This window comes from Macrotis lagotis, chromosome X, assembly GCF_037893015.1.
Source record: "Macrotis lagotis isolate mMagLag1 chromosome X, bilby.v1.9.chrom.fasta, whole genome shotgun sequence".
In the NCBI taxonomy this organism is placed as follows: domain Eukaryota; kingdom Metazoa; phylum Chordata; class Mammalia; order Peramelemorphia; family Peramelidae; genus Macrotis; species Macrotis lagotis.
Window position 1 is genome coordinate 371014895 of NC_133666.1, and position 18147 is coordinate 371033041.

The 18147-nt window shown below is 42.8% G+C and overlaps 1 pseudogene; it reads right to left on the minus strand.

The window, feature by feature from the left end:
- Positions 1-13987: 13987 nt before the first annotated feature.
- Positions 13988-15829, minus strand: LOC141500543 (ubiquilin-4 pseudogene; annotated as a pseudogene).
- Between the last annotated feature and the right edge of the window lie 2318 nt (positions 15830-18147).

Here is an 18147-nt window from a genome sequence, read left to right on the forward strand (position 1 = left end):
CACAACCCTTCCAACAATGATTGTTATCCTTTCTGGTCATATTGGCCAGTCTGAGAAATGTGTGGTGGTACCTCAGAGAAGCTTTAATTTGCATGTCTCTAATAAATAATGATTTAGTGCAATTTTTCATATGACTCTGGGTTGCTTTGATCTAATCTGTAAATTGCCTTTGCATATCATCTGACCATTTCTCAAGTGGGGAATGGCTTTTTTAAAATATGACTCAGTTCTCTGCATATTTTAGAAATGAGTCCTTTGTCAGAATCCTTAGTTGCAAAGATTGTTTCCCAGTTTAATACTCCATTTCTTTTGATCTTGGTTGTAGTGGTTTGATCTATGCAAAAGCTTTTTAATTTAATGGAATTGAAATGATCTAGTTTGTTTTAATGATGTTCTCCATCTCTTCCTTAGTCATAAATTGCTTTTCTTGCCATAGATCTGACAAGGTAAATTAATCATTGATCTTCTAATTTGCTTATAGTATTGTTTTATATGTTTAAATCCTGTATACATTTGAATCTTGTCTTGGAATAGGGTGTGAGGAGTTGGTCTAATCTAAGTTTCTTCCATACTAACTTCCAATTTTTCCAGGAGTTTTTATCAAAGAGAGAGTTTTTAATCCCAATAGCTGGACTCTTTGGGTTTATCAAAGATTCATATAATCATTTTCTGGTATTGCACCTAGTCTATTCCACCAGTCCACCACTCTATTTATTAGCCAATACTAGAAAGTTTTGATGACTAATGCTTTATAATATAATTTTAGATTGTCTTGGGATAAGATCCCTTATTTTGCACCTTTTTTTCATTAAATACATGGAAATTCCTGACTATTTATTACTCCATATGAATTTACATACAACATTTTCTAAGTCATTAAAGTATTTTTTTGAATTTTGATTGGTAGGGCACTAAACAGGTAGTTTAGTTTTGATAGAATTGTCACATTTATTATATTAACTCTATTTATACCTGAGCAGTTGATGTTTGCCCAGTTATTTAAAACTGATTTAATTTGTGTGAGAAGTATTTTATAATAGTTTTCAAAAATTTCTGAGACTGCCTTGGCAAATAGACTCCCAAATATTTTATATTGTCTGAGATTACTTTGAATGGGATTTCTCTTTCTTGCTCTTCCTGCTTTATCTTGCTAGACATATATAGAAAATTTGAGGATTTATGAGGGTTTATTTTATATCATACAACTTTGCCAAAATTGCTAATTGTTTGCAGTAATTTTTTGGATGATTTCTTGGGATTCTCTAGGTAGACCACCATGTCATCTACAAAGAGTGTGAGTTTTGTCTCTTCCTTCCCAATTCTAATACTTTCAATTTCTTTTTCTTTTCTAATTGCTGAAGCTAACATTTTTAATACAATATTGAACAGTAGTGGTGATAATGGGCATCCTTGTTTCACCCTGAACTTATTGGGAATGCCTCTAGCCCCTTCCCACCTTCCCATTGAATATAATGCCTGTTGATGGTTTAAGATAGATACTGCTAATTATCCTAAGGAACAGTCCATTTATTCCTACACTCTCTAGTGTTTTTGGTAGGAATGGGTGCTGTATTTTGTCAAAAGCTTTTTCAGCATCTATTGATATGATCATATGATTTCTGATACGTATGTTGTTGATATGATTGTTTATACCAAGTTTTCCTAATCTTGAACCAACCCTGCATTCTTGGGATAAATCCCACTTGATAACAATGTATTATGCCAGTGATAACTTCTTGTAATCATTTTGATAAGGTTTTATTTAAGATTTTTGCATTTATATTCATCAGGGTCTATAATTTTCTTTCTCAGTTTTAATTCTTCCTGGTTAAGGTGTCAGCACAATATTGGTTTCATAGAAAGAGTTAGGCAGAGTTCCATCTTCCCTTATTTTTCCAAAGAATTTATATTGAATTAGAACCATTTGTTCCTTAATTGTTTGGTAGAATTCACTTGGAATCTATCAGGCAGGTTCTGGAGATTTTTTCTTAGGGAGTTCAATGGTGGTTTGTTGAATTTCTTTTTCTGAGATAGGTTGTTTAGGTATTTAATCTCCTCTTCATTTAACCTGGGCAACTTATATTTTTGTAAATATTCATTCATTTCATTTACATAGTCAAATTTGTTTGCATATAGTTGGCCAAAATAATTTTGCATTATTACATTAATTTCCTCCTTATTGGTGGTAAGTTCATCTCTTTCATTTATGATACTAGCAATTTGGTTTTCTTCTTTTTTAATGAAATTAACCTAAGGTTTAGCAATTTTGTATTCCTTTTTTTCAAGAAAATTACTTTTGGTTTCATTCATTAATTCATTAGTTGTTTTGCTTTTAAATTTCATTAATTTCTCTTCAATTTTTAGAATTTGTATTTTGGTATTTAATTGGGGATTTTTAATTTGTCTTTCTCTATAATTTTTTTAGTTGCCTATTTAGTTCATTGATTTCCTCGTTCTCTAATTTATTCATGTAAGCATTTAAAGATATGATATATCCCCTGACAGCCTATTTGAGTGAATCACATAGGTTTTGGTATGTTTTTTCATTATTGTTATTAACTAGGATAAAATGATTAATTTCTTCTATAATTTGTTTTTTGATCCACTTATTCTTTAAAATGAGGTTATTCAATTTCCAATTGGATTGGGGTCTTTATCTCTCTGGCCCAATACTGCATATGACTTTTATTACATTGGGATTTGAGAATTGTGTATTCATTATTTCTGCCTTTTTGCAGTAGATCATTAGACTTTTATGTCCTAGTACATGGACACTTTTTCTATAAGTGCCATGTACTACAGAGAAAAAAGGTATATTCCTTTCTATCCCCATTCAATTTCCTCCCTAGGTCTACCATATCTAGTTTTTCTAGCAATCTATTTACCTCCTTAACTTCTTTCTGGTTTATTTTATGATTCAACTTATCTAGATCTGAGAGTGGGAAGTGGAGGTCTCCCAATAGTAGAGTTTTGCTGTCTATGTCTCTGTAGTTCTTTCAGCTTCCCCCCAAGAATTTGGATGCTATTGGGTGCATATACATTCAATATTGAAATCACTTTATTGTCTATGGTACCTATTAGGAGGATATAGTTTCCTTCCTTATCTCTTTTAACACTATTTTTGCAGCTGCTTTGTCTGAGATAAGGATTACTATCCCTGCTTTTTTCCCTTCACCTGAAGCAAAATACATTTTGTTCCAACTTTTTACCTTTACTATATATGTATCCCTCTGCTTCAAGTGAGTTTCTTGCAAGCAGCATATTGTAGTATTCTGGTTTTTAATCCACTCTGCTATTTGCTTATGTTTTAAGAGACATTTCGTCCCATTCACATTGAAAGTTATATTTACTATTTATTTATTGCCCTCTATGCTATCTTCCCTTTGTTTGTATTTTTCCCCTTTTCCCTGTTTTATCCATATTCCCCAGTATTTTGTTTCTTTTTTTTCAGTATTTTGTTTCTGAATACCACCACCTTCAGTATATTTGCCCTACTATATCCACCCCTCCCGTTTCATTCTCCTTTTCCCCTTTTCCCTTTTCCCTTTTCCCTTCCCTTCCTTTTTTAGTTCCCCTTTTTTCTCCCCCTCCCTTTCTCCATCACCCCTACCCTTTTCTCATTTTAAAACTTGAAATGTTAGATGTTTTTTTTAATTTAACTTAGTATGTGTGTAAATTGTCTTTAAGCCAAGTCTGATGAGAAGATTCAGGTGTTTCTCATCTCCCTTCTTCCCCTATATTACCATAGGTATTTTTTACCTCTTAGTGTAATGAGATTTACCGCACTCAATCCCCTTCCTCCTCCTGTCTCCTTCCTGTCCCCCTTTTTTTAAGGAGGTAGTGTTTTAAAACCATTCTTTCTGAGTCATAGAAAATTTTGAGTATCCCTCACTTCTAGCTAAGTACATTCTATCTAATAAAGTTACATTTCTTGAGAGTTATTAAAGTCTTTCTCCCAATTAGGGTTATAGCCAGTTTCATCCTATTGGATAGCAGTCTCATGGATAAGTCATGAGTATCCAACACTTCTGGTTATGTATATTCTCTCTGTTAGAATTACAATTATCAAGAGTTATGAGAATCTTCTTCTCCATGCTGGGATATAGCCAGTTTCAACTCATTGGATAGTAGTTTTTTTCTTTATCCCCCTAGTTATTTTTTTACCTTTTCATGTGTCTCTTGAACCTCCTGGTTAATGTCCATATTATCTATTTAGCTCTTGTCTTTTCATCAGAAATTTTTGGAATTCTTCCATGTTGTTACATGTCCATCTTTTGCCCTGAAAAAGAAGCCTCAGCTTTGTGGGAGAGTGGATTCTTGACTGCATTCCATGCTCCATTGTGCTTTGGAATATCTCATACCAGGCCCTTTGATCCCTTAATGTAGATGCATACTGACTGTGGCTCCTTGGTATTTAAATTGTTTCTTTCTGGCTGCTTACAGGATTTTCTCTTTTATCTGATAGTTCTGGATTTTGGCCACAATATTCCTTGGTATTTTCGTTTTAGGATCCGTTTCTGGAGGGGATCATTGTTTTCTTTCAATAACAACTTTGCCCTCTGGTTTCATGATATCTGGGCAATTTTCCATCACTAGATCCTGTAATATTATGTACAGCCTTTTTTTCTCTTCAATGTTTTCAGGAAGTCCAATAATTCTCAGGTTGCACCTCCTTGACTTATTCTTGATGTCAGTGGTTTTGCTGATGAGGTATTTTACATTTTCTTGTTTTTTTATATTTTTTTTCATTTTATTTAAAAGTCTCTTGCTGTCTGATGAAGTCATTGTTTTCCCCAGACTCCATTCTTTTTTTTAGGTAGGAGTTTTCTTCATTTACCTTTTGCAACTCCTTTTCCAATTGATCAATTCTACTTTTGAAAGAGCATTCCATTTGACAGATTGCAGTTTTGAAAGAATTATTTTCTTTTTGCATGATCCCAGTTGAGGATCTGAGAGAATTATTCTCATTTTGTATTAGTCCAATTGATAATCTGAGAGATTTATTTTCATTTTGTATTTGTCCAATTGAGAATCTGATTTATTTACATTTTGTATTTGAAAATTTGTATTTTTCAATGATTTGTTTTCTTGTTGAAAGGTGTTGATTTTCTCTCCCAAATTTTCCGATTGATTTTTAAATTCCTTCCTTATTTATTCAAGGACATCTTTCTGTGTAGGAGACCAGATCATATTCCTCCTCAGAGGTTCTAGGACTCTTTGAGTCTGGGTCTTTTCCTTCCAAGAATTTCATTATGGATCCACCTTTCTGGTGACATTTCTTCATTTTGCTAAGACCTTGAGTTGGGGAAAGGCTGGTTCACAGAGGTTTGCTGTTGGGATCCCTAGAGGCTTTACTTACTGAATGCAATTTCACTGGGTGGCCAGTAGGAGGTGCTGTTTGCTTCCTCTGGAGTGTCTATGACCTTGATTGAAGCCTACTTTGTTAGCCTGAAGGGAGAAATTGAAGCTGTTAAATACTTTTGCCTTCAATCAGTGGTGGACTTTACCCTGGGGCGAAGTCATCCCTCTCCCTATTGTCAGCTGGCCTGGTTCTTCTGCTCATACAGTCGTTCTTTTGCCTATGGCAGAAGTAGTCTGTAATTGTGTTTGTCCTGGGAAGAGGACTCAGCAGCAATGGAGGCATGGACTCAGAGTCCCTCAGACCCGAGGAGCCTAGGGATGGTGCCCGCAGCTCTCCTGCAGCAGAACTCTCCCAATCCCTGTTGGCAAGCTCCAGAGGGTCAGTGCCAATACCAATGCCTCTGCTCCCTATTACACCCATCCCCCCATGGTCTAGCCTGCAGCTGATCAAGCAGGTCTGACACTTGGGCCCTCATGCTCCCAGGGGCTCCAATCCATTCACTGATATGGCTGATCCACGACAGATCCCCCCTCTGTGCCCGGACTCACCCATGCCTGTGGAAGACAAATCCTGCAATAGATGTTCTTTCTCTTGGCTTTTCTTTCTGGCTTTTGTGGATTGGATTTCTGTTAAGAGGTTTGTTTCATATCAAAGATGCAGAAAGTTTAGGAGGCTTTAGAACTGTGACTGTCTTCTCTCTACCATCTTTTTCAGGAAGTCATGAATTATTTCCAATAACAATAACAATAACAATAACAATAATAATAACAATAATAATAATAACAATAATAATAATAATAATATAGCTGAATTGCTCTATAACTATAAAATAAGAAGATACAGTGCAGACTGATAGACCACACAGGTGAAAAGCAACTGAGAAGAATCTCAGTTTTAATTTATCTGGAAACCTCATGCCTCAGTTCCAGAAAAACATTGATTAGAGAGAAAAGTTTACCAGAAACCTAGTAGAGTTAAATGATTAATAAATAGAATTCTTTATGGAAATATATAGATATAGATATAGATATAGATATAGATATAGATATAGATATAGATATAGATATAGACATAGATATAGATATAGATATAGATATAGATATAGATATAGATATAGATATAGATATAGATATAGATATAGATATAGATATAGATATAGATATAGATATAGATATAGATATAGATATGGTCTCCTCCACAGAAAGACTTCCTTGAATAAATAAGGAAGGAATTTAAAAATCAATTGGAAAATCTGGGAGAGACAATCAGCACCTTTCAACAAGAAAACAAATCATTGGAAAATACAATTTGTCAAATACAAAATGTAAATAAATCTCTCAGATTCTCAATTGGACAAATACAAAATGAAAATAAATCTCTCAGATCATCAATTGGACTAATACAAAAGCTCTATCCACTATGGCAACTAGTTGCCCACGTAACCCAGTTGGGATTGGCTGAAACTGCCACATGAGTAATGAGATTTTAGAAAGTCTCACATATAAGCAAATAAGTAAATATGTGTATGTTTGCATATACATAAATATGTAAATATGTGTGTATGTATATGTATATATAAGCAAAAAGGGAAATTGAAGGGAAAGAAAGAGATAAAAATTACATGATTATTGTTGTTGCAAATTTATGTATAATTTAAGCAAGTTGTATGTAATAGATTTGCCCTTACATGTGCATTTTTCCAATTATGTTAACTTATAGGAATTCTTCTTAAATTCATAAATTAAAAATAAAACATTTTAAAATTAAAACAAGAGAATATGGTCAAAAAATTGAAAACAAATGTAGTTAGTTTATGCAAAGGTATGATTTTTTTTTTACAAAGTTCACACCATTTATTTACATGGGATTGAGGGAAGGGGGTAGGGATGAGACGTCTGTTCTTTACTATCTTGGTCTCCAACCCCAGCTCAAAAAATGACTTTGTCACCATTTCCTCCTTCAAATAGGATTTTCTGGCATAAAAGACTAAAAGAAGAACTCAGGGGAGAATGAACATAGAGGTAAGAAAGGCATAGGCTCAGGATGCTGAGGCTGAAGGGCCCCCATCCCTCTTCTATCCTATGATCTCAAAGCACTTACCAGTATTCAGAGGTTGCGAAGATTATGCACATGTGTGTGTATGTTTGTATGTATGGAGGGGGAGAGAATGGTTGGGTGATATCCCTGCCCCTTTTCAAAGGGGCATGATCTTCCTTATTCGGCATCAAGACTTCTGCATTCCAGCTACTCCCAACCCACCTCCAGATCAGTAAACCCCCATTTTTCTTTGGGGGAGATGGTTCTGAAACTAGAACATAGGACCTTCCCTCTTGCAAAATCCCTGAGGGGCAGGGAAAAGAAATACCAGCCCCTTCTGGGACAAACCCTAGTTCCCAGGGGAGGGCCAAAGGCACTGGTCACTTCAGACCTGGACAAGCCCCTGGTAATCTTGAGCACATGGAGAATGTGTAGTGGGTAAGGATAGGGAAGGTGAAAGGGAAGGGTATCAACATTCTGTGCTTGGAAGGACCTTTATGGGTATAGAGATTTCTTTCCCTTCTAATTCCAATCTCTAATTAGGATTTATAAATTCCTTCTTCTAGATTCAGTCTCCACCCCAGTCTAGCACACCACAATTTGTCCCTAGGACTGCTGGTTTTTTCCTACTCTTTTACTCATTCTGACCTGCTCCAACAACTGGAACATCCTCTCTCTCCTCCAGGAAGCTTCATTGGCCCCCCAACACCATACCCCATATCTGCACCACTGATATCTCCATCCCTATCTGACAGGATCATCCCACCTTATCTCTCTCTATCCTGAAAGAGTAGCCCATCTTCTTTTTCAGACAGGGAAATAATTTCTCCTTTTCTGTCTTACAGAAGAGCCCACACATGGGCTGTGCACATAAAAGGTATGCAGAATGGAAGTATATATTGAGGAAACAGTAATGGGTGGGGTATCTTAAACGGACCTACTATGTGCTCCACTTTGCTTTCTCTCTTTTGGAAGCATAGAAACTTACAAATCTTCATGGGGTGGTGCCGGGTTTTTATTTACAACGCCGGCTTCTTAATGCTAGTCCGTCCTCTTACTCACCAGTCCAACACGTGGTGAGTCTTCGGGGTACCTCCGGCCCCCACTCTTTGATGGGGGAAGAACCAGACAGAGCGCCTGAGGTGGGTCATGAGTCTTTATTCTTCTGTGATCACATTCCCGCTCCCCCCCCACCTCTCAGCAGACCCTTTTATCCCCTCTGTCCTCCCTCCCATGAACTCTTACTCAATGAGGGGCCGAGTTCTGTAACATTCCCTTATAAGGTGATTATGTTTCCCCTCTAAGCGACCGCCAAGCCTCTTCCCCCCGCCCCCAACATCTCCCCCTTTCTGTTTTACAAGGTTATCACTTGGTGTGACCTTAAGCGGTGCTGAGGTTAGCCTTAAGCGGTGTCATTTCTACTGGCCTCTGATAGCCGGGGGCGAGGAACCCTGTCTTAGGTCATCTCCTTCAACCCAGGACCTTGCCCGTCCTAGGCGCCCGACACCCTCAGGGCCTGTCTTAGGTGGCTGGGTCAGGAGAAGTTGCCCGTCTTGGGGTTTACCTCGTCTTACCCCTAGGTGTCACATGTCATGCATGGCGGCTAGCCAGACTTGGGGATCCGCCGGGGGCGAGGAACCCTGTCTTAGGTCATCTCCTTCAACCCAGGACCTTGCCCGTCTTAGGTGGCTGGGTCAGGAGAAGTTGCCCGTCTTGGGGTTTACCTCGTCTTACCCCTAGGTGTCACATGTCATGCATGGCGGCTAGCCAGACTTGGGGATCCTCCCCCGTCTCCATGGCCATGAAGGCTTTCTGAGTAAGAAGCATATAGCCCCTCTGTCGCCTAGCTAGGCGGCAGAAACAGACAACAAGTAGGGTGATTCCCAGAATCAGCGTCCTTGTTCACCCTCAAGGGGGTATCCTCCCGCCATCTGGCAATCCCTCCATGGTATGGGATCCTCGATGTCTTCCCCTGTGGCCACACATGAGGGGCCCCACCGAGGCAGAAGGGAGCCCCATCGATGTATTGGTCACTAGCAGGCGAGGGTAGATCGGGGAGTTCCGTGCTACCGGAAGGGGAGAGGGAATAACTCGGAGTATTCCCCATGTCGGATTTCCTTCAGATGGAGCACCTCCAAGGATCCCTACGATGATCAGAAGGCCTGAAAAAGAAAGAAATTCCTCTCACCCCGTAGGGTTGGGCATTAATCAAGGTCTATCTTATCCTCGGGATGAAATGACAGGTGGCCCTGTCTTCTGTTCTTTACCGTTACAGGGCCATGCCAACCTCCCCCTTCATCTCTCCACATGACTTTAGAGCCTGGTAGGGCCTTGGTGGGAGAGGGCAGGAGCGTTGGTTCTTTCTTAGCATGTCCTTTTGGGGAGAAAAATCTCTGGGCGGTTGTAGTGCCGTCATCCCTGACTTGTAGGAAATTCATGGTAAATAGTACCTGAGACAGGTCTGAATGGGTCAGTGACCTGCCAACTCCCCCTTTCTGTTTAAAAAGATAGGATGTAGCAGAGTATCCATGTAAAGCTGGCACAGGGTGGGGCTATTGGCCATTCCCTGAGGTAGGACGGTGAACTGATAACGTTTACTGAGGGCTTGGAAATTGATCGCGGGGAGGGAAAAGGCAAATTTTTCTTTGTCCTCCGGGTGGAGGGGAATGCTATAGAAGCAGTCTTTAACATCAATCACTATAATAGTCCACCCTTGCGGGACTGCAGTGGGCATAGGGAGACCAGGTTGGAGGGTCCCCATGGGTACCATGTTGGCATTTACTGCCCGAAGATCAATCAACATTCTCCAACTCCCCCCTTTCTTTTTTATGACAAAGACGGGGGAGTTATACGGGCTAAGGGACGGTTCCACTTTGTTCTCGTGCAGGAGGGTCATTACTATGTCTGTGAGGGCGATGAGCTTTTCTTTTGTCAGGGGCCACTGCTCAACCCAAATAGGTTTCTTATTAATCCATGTTATTCTGGGGGAAAAGCTCATCTCTAGAGTGGCCCCAATTAATTTCCCCGCAGGCTATCAGGGGTGGCAAGTGTCAGGTTAAGCTGGCTCAAGATATCTCTACCCCATAATGCATAAGGGAGGTCGGGTAGGCACAGTGGGGTGAAGAGTCCAGATTCTTCCAAAGCTGACCACCGTAGGGCGTGTGCTGCTTTCATGGCAGATCTATTGCCCCCCACCCCCGTCACTGCTTGAGGGCTCTGTAGGAGTGGCCACTCGCGCCTCCACTGTCCCCTATTTATGACAGAGCAATCGGCTCCAGTGTCAATTATCCCTTCGAGCTTCTGATTTTCCACCGTGACGGTTAACAGTGGTCGCCCAGAGCTGACCGGGTGGACCCAGTTCACATGAGTGGGAGGGGTCCGCAAGGGCAGCGCCTTTCCTACCTCTTGGCCCTGTTTTACCAAGGTGGGAAAGGGGTGGGGGTTTGTGACCCTTACGGATGTGGGACTTCCGGGACCAAAAATGACCTGGGTATGGGTGACTAAGTCCACACATCTCTCAGCCCCTGTGATGAGCGCTGGGAAAATATTTAGCTCAATGGGAATCATCGAGGTTTCCCAAGGCCTGATCTCTCTCTGCTGTGTCCCTTCTCTATAGTCAACCCTCACGGGGATAGTCACAGTAATGGGGCCGCTGTCTTTGAGCACGGGGGGGGGCCCCGCGGCCGGGCCCCTCCCTTTCCCTTTTCCCGACTTCCCTTTGGATCGGCAGAACCTGGCTATGTGACCTGGCTTTCCACAGGAATAACAGGTCGGAACTGAAGTGGAGGGGGGCCGCTGCCTGCACTGTGCTTTGAGGTGCCCTGGCTTTCCGCACCCAAAACAGGTGGGTCTCACCTGCATACCGTGAAGGGCGGTCAGGAGGCTATCCTCCCGGTTCTCCATGGCAGTCACTAAGGCTTGAATTGAATCCTCGCTGGGCATGTCCAGCAATTTGTCAACAATTCCTTCTAATGAAGCGTCGGGGGGAAGGCTGCTAATGGCTGCGATCCCTTTGGGGCGAAGACCCTCTTTAATCAATTGTCTCATAAGTAGATCAGATCCCGGTGTGTCTCCCATTATACGAGTCACTGTCTCTTTAACCTCGTTCACAAATGAGAGGGGTGTCTGATCTGCTCTCTGCTTCAGCCCAACCAACTTCTGTGTGGCTCTCCCCACTTTCATGGCTCCAATCTTATCCCAAGCTGCAACATGTGTTTCTTTAACAGTCTCTAGCTCAAACTGGCCATACTGGGCCTGAACAGCAGGGTCAGTATAGGCTCCAGTTCCACACAGGAGGTCAATGGCTAAATCCAGGGGAGTATAACCCCGGGATTTTGCCAGCTTAGAGGCCTCTCTGCGGGCCTGAGCCTTAAAAGCTAAATATAAGGAGGCATCTAGGCACGCGGCTGCAATTTCGTCAAAGTCAGCAGGGGTCCAAGGGTGCGTAGCAAAGAGGTTTTGCATCAGTCTTTTTACATAAGGGGAGCTTGGGCCGTATTTAGTCACGGCCTCCTTAAGTTCCTTAAGCATCTTAAAAGGGACAGGGCGGTAGTCTCGGGCTCCGGTAAGGGGGTCCGTAAATACCGGGTAGAGGCCCCAGTCATCCCAGTCCACCTCCTCCCCTTTCTCTATTGCTATGGAGGCACTGGTGGCAAGTAGGCCGGATGGGCGGAGCCCTTTAGGGGATCTCTGAAGGGCGGACAAGGAACACGGGGGATTTTTTGTCTCTGTTTCCTGGCTGGGCCGCCAAGCCTGGGGCGCGGCAGCTGTCCAATCAGCGCGGACTTCTCCCTCCTCGTCAGCAGCCTCCCGGTCCCACCTACTCACGCTCCTCTTCCTGCCACCCCTGAGGGCTGTTTGCACCCCTCCCTTCCCGCGCTCGGAAACTTCCGGCCCTGAATCTCTAAGTGTGCCACATTCATCGCCCTCCCCCTTTTCATTCTGTCTCGGTAAGGAGGGGCATGCGGCATTTTCTTCTCCCTGGGGGCCCCTTGTTCCCCCATTGTTTCTTCTAAGTTCCTCCCACGGATACAGGGGAGGGGGTGGCCTTCCCTCTTCCTCTGGGCTCTCTGAATCCGATCCCGCCAACGAGCTACCCACCTGAGTGCTGATTGTTCGTGCCAAAGTCACCTTTTGGGGATGCAGGGCTGCATCCACTATCTTATACACTGTAAAATCCTTGGGGGTCAGTTTTCCCGGGCAGGTGTCATTATAGGAGGCCATCTGCTGCCCTACCACCTTCCATTTATCTGGTTGGATCCCACTATGTTGCACCCAAGGGCAGATGTTCCAGATATTCTCAACAAAAGCACGGCACGTCTTGATAGGTAATTTACGGCCATGCTTAGCGCAGAGTTTATAAAGCTGCCTTGCAACGACCTCTTTTTCTTCCGGCTCAAAGGCGGGAATACTATTCCGGCCCCCCCATGCTGTCTACTAGCCGAGGCTGCAATCCTAACAGGTGGCAGAACTGGAAAGTTCCCGTTCGGCAAAAGAGAAGGAGGAAGCAGGGCACAATCAGACAGGCCAGCACGGCAAGGAGCGTGATTAGAGTAGAAGGAGAAAGGGGAGAGAAAGAAAGCATAGTCAACACAATAGGGATATGTCCCTCAGGCAATATCTGAGAGTAAACGCCCTCTCCTTCCTCCCGGTCAGAAACGACCGAGGCTGTCTGGAGAATCCGACCAGCGGATTCAGACGTTCCCTAGCAAAATCAGGTCCCGGGTTTCGGCACCACTTGCCGGGTTTTTATTTACAACGCCGGCTTCTTAATGCTAGTCCGTCCTCTTACTCACCAGTCCAACGCGTGGTGAGTCTTCGGGGTACCTCCGGCCCCCACTCTTTGATGGGGGAAGAACCAGACAGAGCGCCTGAGGTGGGTCATGAGTCTTTATTCTTCTGTGATCACATTCCCGCTCCCCCCCCACCTCTCAGCAGACCCTTTTATCCCCTCTGTCCTCCCTCCCATGAACTCTTACTCAATGAGGGGCCGAGTTCTGTAACATTCCCTTATAAGGTGATTATGTTTCCCCTCTAAGCGACCGCCAAGCCTCTTCCCCCCGCCCCCAACAGGGTGGTGGGGGCTGGTAGCATGAGTTGTGAGAGGAAAGCTGTTCAGAATTAGATACAAAAAGATTCCATAATCAACTGGAAGAGGCAGATCAATATTCTCTGATAAAATAAGGCAATCAATCAGGTCATCCCATGACTCAGTTCTATTAATGACAAGTTATGAACAATGTGGAGGGCAGTCAGGGATGGAGTTGGGAAACCCCCCCAAAAAGTCAAAATTGTTTAAATATCTCTTGCCAAAAGTCAGGCAGGGGCAGAATAGAGAAGAGATGTACAACTGAAATCAAGAGACTCAAGATAGAGCTATGGGGTTACTTTGACATGTCCCAAATGCCTCTCCCCTTGCTGTTTGAAGAGACTTGAAGACCAGACAACAGGTGAAGAGTCATAGGAGATGTGGTTATGGATTTGGAGGGGGTTGGGGAGCTGTCAAAGGAACCAAATGATGTAGGGGAAGTGAGTGTTTAGGTGTGCATATGTGTACAGGAGGTGGGGAGGGAGGGATGGATTGAAGGATTAGGAGGGCTGAGAGCCCAGCAGTCTCTCAGTGGCTGCATTAATATCCCAACCCATAGCAATCAGGGCCTGTACGTTAGCCTCCCAATTGATGAGCCCATAGTTTTGAGCTGCTCCAGCTGTTGCTGAAAGCGAATCTCTGGTGTCTGCACCTGGGAATTTCCTCCTCCAGCCAAAAGCTGAATCATCTGTTGCATCAGCTGCTGTTGGGGGTTGGTGGTGCTTTCCCCTGGAGAGGCACTAGCTGGCATGGATGAGGAAGTGATGGGGGCCTCTGAGCCACTAATACCACCTGCAGAAGGAGGTGGGATTCGGGGTGCTCCAAAGTTGCCAAGGCTGGGCACCAGCCCTGGGGCCTCCGTCTACACCGTCTGCAGCCCCTGTTGAATCTGTGGCAGGGCCTGAATGGCCTGGGGGTTGGTGAGAATGGACAGCGAATCTGGGTTCTGCATCTGCTGTAGAAAGACAGGAAGCTGGAGCCTGAGCTGCTCCTGCAGCTGGGGGTTTCCAGCAAACAATGGGACATTCACCATGATCTGAGCAGCGACGTTGGGGTTCTGGGAAAGTGTCTGCAACATACTTCTCATGTATGGGGCAGAGATAATGTTTTGCATCAGCTGAGGATTCTCTGAAATTTGCTGGAGAAGACCTTGCATCTCAGGGCTATTAAACATCCCTGAGCCCAGGCTAGCTGCATTGATCCCAAAGGGGTTGGAGACTGTTGGATGCACCTGGCTGGTCCCTGAGCCTCCGGTGCCCTCCCCAGTGGGCCCTGGGGCCTGGGAATGGGGTGCTGAGTGACTCCAGGGGTTAGGGAGAGGCTCCCAGTTCTCAGTCCGGAGAGGTTGGGAGAAGGAGCTGTCAGAATTTCCCCACCAAGGAGAAGGGATTGCTGCCAAATTGTTCCCGAGCAGCACTGAACATGGGCTCCTGAATGTCTGTGTACATTAGGCACAAGGCATTGTATCCCCCAGGGATACTCTCCAGGTTGCTCAGGGCCCGGTCCAGGTTGCGCATCATCTCTTGCATCATCGCAAGATTTCGAGCCAGTTCCATGGTCTGCCTCATTAACTCTGGGTTATTGAGCATATGGCTGATCTCTCTGGATTCCTCTCCATGAGCTGCTGCATCTATGGGTTGGCCATGATCATATGGAGCATCAGATCAGGGTTGGACATCATGTCTTGGACAAGGGGGTTCTCCATGATCTGGGACAACATCTCAGGACTGGACATCAGCTGCCTCTGCATCTGCTGTTGTAGCTCCATGAAATTAGCCGAGCCAAGACCGAGGCTGCCCAACCCAAGGATGCCCCCAAAGCCAGAAAGTATGGATGCAGGACCATTAGAAGACCCATCCCCAGCTCCTGAGGTTGGACCACCTCCACTGCTCCTCCCACTTCCTCTAGCAGCATCAGGGATGGTACTGCTTGAGGTGGATGGCTGAGTAGGGGCAGCAGGTGAAGCTGTCGTGGCAGCTGGAGTAGAAGCAGCATCTGGGGAAGACGAAGCAGCAGTAGCAGTGTTGGTGGCAGTGGTGGCAGCAGTGGCAGCGGCAGCAGCAGGATCTTGAGCCTTCTGTGGGGTCTTGATCACCAAATGTACAGTGAGCCCATCCTTAATCCCATACTGATTATATGTGTCTCCATCTTTGAGAATCTTGCCAGGGAAGATCAAGACAAGCTAGGTCTTGCTGGGCCTTGAACCTCCGGGAAATCTCCTTTTTGAACTCCTTCACCGAGGCGCGGTCGCAGATCACGATCTCCTCCTTGTCCTTGGGGGTCTTGATGGAGACTCGGATCGGGGCCCCGGGCCCGGCTCCGGCCACACTCGGCTCTGCCATGCAGTCGCTGCCCGGCCCCGGCTCCTCCTCCCTGCCCAGCCCGGCTGGCCACGGCTTCCACGGCCCCCCACCCCACCCCAGTCTCCTGCCCACCCTCTTGCTTTTTGTTTTTTGTAAAAGACAATGACATCACAGAGGTGAAGCAATGACAAGCACATAATTTGGATTTGGGTGAGTAGGTGCTGTACTAATTCACCAATCTCATTTTCTCCTGCAGAGACATCTGGTTCCAGTGGTCAGATATGAATCAGAATTTCCCCAATCGATAAGTGGTTAAGGGATATAAATAGACAGTTTTTAAAAGAAAAAAGTTAAGTTTTATATATAATCATATGAAGAAATGCTCCAAGTCATTATTCATTAGAGAAATTCAAATCAAAACTAATATGAGATATCACCTCACTAAGATTGGCCAAGATGGAAAAAACAGGGAAAATGATCAATGCTGGAAAGATTGTGGGAGGATTGAGACATTAATACATTGTTGGTGGAGTTGTGAAGTGATCCAACCATTCTAGAGAGCAATATGGATCTATTCCCAAAGAGAAATAAAAATGTTTATGTCCTTTGACCCAGCAATTTCAATTCTAATTCTATATCCAGAAGAAATCATAAAAATGGGAAAAGTGCCACATGTTCCAAAATATTCATAGCAGCTCTTTTTGTAGTGGCAAAGAATTGGAAATTGATGGGATACCCATCGATTGAGGAATGGTTTAAGATATGGTACATGAATATCATGGAATACTACTGTTCTTTAAGGAAGCATAAATGGTCAGTCTCTAGAGAATCATGGAAAGAATTACAGGATCTGATGCTGAATGAAGGTAGCTGAACATATGAACAACATTGTGAGATTATCAACCCTGATAGATGCAGCTACTCTCAGTTGTTCTTAGAGCTAGGACTACCATATTAGACTTGCTATGGACAATGCTATCCCCATCCAGAGGAAGAAAAACACAAGACATAAAAAATTCCTTCAGAATCTGAAGAATACTACACTCACTTTTAAATGATTTCTTAAAAATTTTATTTATTTAGGGCAATGGGGTTATGTGACTTGCCCAAGTTCAAACAGGTAGGCAATTATTAAGTGTCTGAGGTCAGATTTGAACTCAGGTACTCCTGACTCCAGGGCTTGTTCTCTAAGCACTATGCCACTTCGCTGGCCCTATATTCACTTAAAAAAATCTTATGTATTTATTTCCCTTAATTCTAATTCCTCATACTGAAAATGACTAACCTGTAAACATGCTTAACTCAAATGTAAACTATTAACCTCACTATTCTTTGCTGAGTGGAGGGAGGTAGGAAGGAAGAGTGGAATGAAATTTTTTAAATTAAAAATATACATAAGCATATGAATACATATTGAAAAACTTTCCTAACATGTATTTGGAAAAATTAACCACCAATAAAAAATAGACCCTCAGTTAGAAGTGTTGGGCATACTGAGGTAATCAAATAAAATACGTAATGGGGCAGTAAAAAACAAACAACAAAAAAGATATGAATCAAGATGACCATGGATGTGACTTTCCTAAGGTCAAAAAGCTAGTAAAATTCTGAGGCTTAGATTTGAACTCAGGATTTCCTGACTCCAAGGCCAGTGCTCTATCCACTATGGCAACTAGTTGCCCACATAACCCAGTTGGGATTGGTTGAAATTGACACATGAGTAATGAGGTTTTATGAAGTCTCAAATATTATATTTCAAATTATTTGCAAATATAATTCATTACATATATATGTATATATATATGTTTATATATATATGTATATGTATATTTATATGTATGTTGATGCATTTAGGTGATCATTAGGTGATGTTGTGGATAGAGTATAGGGTGCAGGTTCAGAAAGACTAATCTTTTTGAATTCCAGTCCTACCTCAGATATTTAATGACTGTGACAGGGCAAGAAACTTAAGCCTTCTTGATTCAGTTCCCTGACCTGTAAAATGAATTGTAGAAGGAAATGATAAACCTATTCAGTAATTTTGCCAAGGAAATTTCAAATGTGGTTGCAAGGAATCAGATATACTTGAAATTCATTTAAATGAAAATATATTTGATGAAACAAGCATCTTAAAGAAAAATAATAATATTTCAGGTTGCCCAAATTCAAGCTTACATACCACCAAGAGCCAGAAAATATCATTTTCCTTCATTGATTCATTTTGATAAAGAAGGATTGATTAGAAACTGAGAAAAAAACGGTGGGCTCAAGTGTTTAAAATAAATACTATATATGATGAATATGTGGAGAAAGTAAACAATATTTCATTATATCTGAGGACCATATGTAATGGTGAT